We start from the raw sequence: 4,678 nt of genomic DNA on the forward strand, positions 1-4,678 counted from the left end.
GGGGCTGGTGCTCCGGTTCTCCCTGGATTGTTTGGATCTTTTGATCAAGGTTCCTGGTTGCGATGGCCAGCCCATTGGCTGGGGTGGCTGCCAGGTTCTGGCGGGGGGTCGGCTGTGGTTGTGTGTTCGTTGGTAGTGCGTGGCAGTGGTCGGGGGAGTGGCTTCACTTCGACGGGGTGCTGGCTGGTCGGCTTGATGTGACATTCACAGTGAGGGGTGCTGTGTGTGTGTGGGGGGGGGGGGGGGGGGTGTGGGGGGCATGCCGGGGCCTCTCCGGGCCTGTGGTGTGGGGCTTTCATTGGTGTGCTGGGCCAGCCTTCCTCGGCTGCTGCTGCCTGCTGCTCTGGCCCCCGGCCTGGGGCCGGCTTGCCGTCACTGTTGGGTGGGGCGCATGGACGACAGATGCTCTGTCGGGCTGTCTCTGTGTGCCTGTTTGTCTCAGGTTGGGTTTTAGGTGGTCCTCTCTCTTGGATCAGTTTCCCCCCCCCATTCTTGCTCCCCTCCGGTGGTGGGCCTCCCTGCCGCCGGTGCATTGGTGGCTCTCAGCCGCTGGGGCTGGGTGGTGGGGTGTGTGCGGGCCCACCCTGGTGGCTGCCTGCGGGGGCCTAGGTGCCCTGGCTCTGTCGTGCCTCTGTTGGGGGGTGGTATGACCTAAGGACTCGGGGCTTGGTGTCCATGGCCGGATCCACTCTGGAGGGGCGGGTTGCCAGCGGGGCCTGTGGACTCGTCCTTGCAGCCTCCTGGGGTTTCTGCATTGTTGTTGCTGGGGATCACCCAGGGCTTCCCTTTGCTTCTCTCTCTGGTGGATGTGGGTGTCCCTGTTGGGGGACTCCCAGAGTTCTGGGCTTGGGGGCCGCTGTGTGTCTGTGGTTCCGGTCTTCCCTGTGTTACGTTTGTGTCCTGTGGGGACGGGTTTATGGGTCCCCACATCCACTATTGAACATTTTTATGGAGAAACCTTATAGTGATAAGCATGCTCACACAGGTGTTTAGATTCAGGTGTTTATCAGATACACACTCAGTTGGGTTGTGGTGGCCTTCAAATATATATTGTATTACCAATTACTGTATAAAATACTTTCTAATGATGTTATAAGTATCATTATATATGTTGTTTGTTGTTGTGGTTTCTCGGTTTTGTCTGGTTTTTTTTCTCTTTCCGCAGGTCTAGAGGCAGACTTCAATGATGTTGATTTGTGTTCTCTTTATCCCTCTCTCTCTCTCTCTCTCCTCTATTCCTATCTCCTTCTTTACATTTTAACTCTTCTCTCACTTTTCTGCTTTGTTATCTTCTTTATTTTCCATCCCCGTGTCCATTACATCTGGAACAAACCCAAAGCATATTCTAATAAAATTTAATTTATATATCAAGTGGAGCATTAAGGCCAGCCATAATGCTCTGCTTGTGAAAGTAAATCTGTTGGGCATCACTTTGACACTCAGACAATAATTCTAAGTGTCACAATGCCGGACATGACAAGGGGGAAAAAAAAAGAGGGCAGATTGGCTGACATTCTAATAAGTAAAAATTTGACAGAGCACACAAACTCAACCTGTCACATGTATTTCTACTCAATCTATTTGCTTTCCAGTGTGCATTTGAATTCTATAGTTCCTATTCAGCGACATCAGTGTGCATTTGTAAGTCATCCTCTGCGCTCCGCCCACAAACAGATTGGTCAGTGGGTGTTAGTGACCACCCACAGATTACTAATAGCTGAATACTGGGGGAGAAAAAAAATCATGTTATTTGTAGAAAAAAAGTTGCATCATATTCACTTGACCTTCATTTTCATTTAGATTCTATAAATTTTCTTGGAGTTTCAAATTAAACTTACAGGAGTCTTAGCATCACAGTGATTCACTTAGAGCACCTCCCAGGAAGAAAAGATTTGAACTCCTACTTATCAAGTCAAAGATCCTGTTGCTAGATAAAAATACAGCCTCAAATCAATCAATCAACCAATCAATCAATCTATTTCAAATTAAAAAAAGTTGCAACATCCATCCATCCATCCATTTTCTTTACCCGTTCCTTTTTTTGGGGGGTCGCGGGGATTGCCGATGCCCAGGTCCAGCCATCACTGTGCGAGAGGTGGGGGACACCATGGACAGGTCTCCAGTCCATCACAGGGACACATAGAGACAAACAATCATTCACTCTCTCATTCACACCTAGAGACAATTTAGAGTTCCCAATCAGCCTAACATGCATGTTTTTGGTCAGTGGGAAGAAACTGGAGTACCTGGAGAAAACCCACGTATGTACAGAGAGAACATGCAAACTCCACCTAGAAAGGCCCCCGGACCAGGATGAGAACTCGTAACCTGCTCACTGAGAGACAGCAGCTCTACCAACTGCACCACTGTGCTGCCCTAAGTTGCGACATGTAAAATGTAAATAAAAACAGAATGCAATATTTTGCAACTCTCTTAAACCCACATTTTATTCTCAGACATAGTAAACACCTCAAATGTTTTAACTAGGAAATTGTACCTTTAAAAAAAACACACAAAAAAAATAACATCATTTTAAATTGTTTGACAGCAACACGTTTAAAAAGTCACCAGACTGGGGCAATAGAGATGCTGTTCAAGAAACAGTTTGAGGAGCATTTAGTAAGGATTTAAGGTAATTAGCAACAGATCAGTATGACAACTGGGTATAAAAATAACATTTTACAGAGACCTGATCTCTCACAAGTATAGATGAGTGATTACAAATGGTAAAAATGCTTCTCAAAAAAGTTAAATACTTTAAAATTATTGTTCCTTAGCAAAACATTCAGAAGACATTAAATATTCCACCTGTGAGAGTAGCTCTGCTGCAGCTCCCAAGATGGCCGCTAACGACCTACACCTGGCGGTCATCTCCCTGATGAGCATCGACTCCTATTTAAGGCTGCAGTCAAGACTACTCGATGCTGGAGCATTGATTCCCTCCCGGTACTAGTGCTCTCAGCCTTTTATATTCTCAAGTATTTGTGATACTGACCTTGTGCTTCCTATGCCAGCAGTTCCTCGTTTTGGCCGTGCCATTCCAGTCCTGATCTCTCGACATCCTGTCTGGTCTCACGAAACCCGGACCTGTGGACCTTGGATATCTGAACCCTGTTGCTGGGACTCATGCATCTTGGGACTCCTGAACTCACTCCAGTACCGAAGAAGCTGTAAGACAGAAACAACAAATATCAAATCCTTTTCTCCTGTGTCACTTACCTGCTCCCGACCTGAACAAACTATTTCCCTCTTCCAGGAGTTCCAGTCCCAGGCCCCTGTATATATTGTATATACTTTTCTAGTATCACTGTAAATAAACATCACTTTTTGTAGCTTGAGTCTTGTGTCGTTCTGGGTCTCGTTACAACTGGGTTGCCCGCACATACAACACCACCAGTCACAGTTCATAATATGATCAAAACATTTCAAGAGTCAAGAAATTTCTCTGCTCAAAAGACAAAGCTGAAAGTCAGTGTCTGTGATCCAAAGGCTGCAGGTAGCATGTCATGAAAACATGTCACTATCCAGAAATGTTGTCTTCTTTGGCCAAAGTGGGAAACTGTTATGTGGTCAGACAAAACAATATTTGTAAATGTTTCTGTAAATTACAGATACCTTCTTCTTTTTTCAGCCTCTCCCTTCCAATTCAATTCAATTCAAAAATACTTTATTAACCCCAAAGGGAAATTATTTGTTGTTGTAACTCCTCATCCTCATTTCATTAAGAGATGTTATAGATGCTGATGGCTGTAGACAGGAAGGATCTCTTGTAAAGGTGGATCCCAAGAAACTGGCTGCAGATGCAATCCGATCCGTCCACCCAGACTTGGCTGGCCTCTTGGTTCCCCCGGGCTGTAGGACCGTCTGAATGCTGGGCAGAACTCCTCCCAGTGCGATGGCCACTCCTCCCAGCAGTCTGCCGAGCTCCTCGATGCAGTGGACAGCCACCTGTGGGTGCCAAGGGATGATCCTGTCCTTCTGCTATCATGAGCCGTGTTTCCTGCTAGTTCCAGGATCTCAGTAGTCAGGCACTCGAGCACAGCTGGCAAGTAGATGAGAATGTATCCACAGAACATCCTTTTCAACTCATTTGAGATTTGGGGCTGTAATTGAGATATTATTTGAGCTTTTGAGATATTAATCAGCTGCTATTGGTTGTAGAAGACTGCCTTGTTGCCATGGTTACGCATCATAACAAATGTCCAAAACTAAAAAAGTTTCAGTAAAAATCCTTTCAACTGATACCAGAGGAAACAATCATCGAAAAAATGTGATTTACATCCAGAAAAAGAGGAATTAAAGTTTCCAAAAACAAAAGCTCAGAATGAATGTAACAGAGCTGCTCCAACATGCAGCCACCTTGAGCGGCACAATTCTAGAACTTCTAGAACTGAATTCCTCAGTGGACCAGCGTTCACAAATACTTGGCAATAGTTTTTATGAAGGATGCAACTACAGACCACTGAGCTACCACAGCCCTCTCTGTGTGGAGCAGGGAGCTGCCATCTAGCGTGCCTGGGGAGCGGATGGTGGGGGGTTGAGGGCCCAGAGTGGGGCAAGCAAGAATGGAGGCAGGTGTGGGTGCTTCACCTTTCCCACCTTCATTATGATGTTGTCGGTCCGGGGTTTTGGATGTAGTAGAACATATCTGTCATATATTCATACTGTTAAAACGGAT

The sequence above is a fragment of the Nematolebias whitei genome, chromosome 7 (assembly GCF_014905685.2).
Source record: "Nematolebias whitei isolate Nwh7 chromosome 7, NemWhi1, whole genome shotgun sequence".
In the NCBI taxonomy this organism is placed as follows: Eukaryota; Metazoa; Chordata; class Actinopteri; order Cyprinodontiformes; family Rivulidae; genus Nematolebias; species Nematolebias whitei.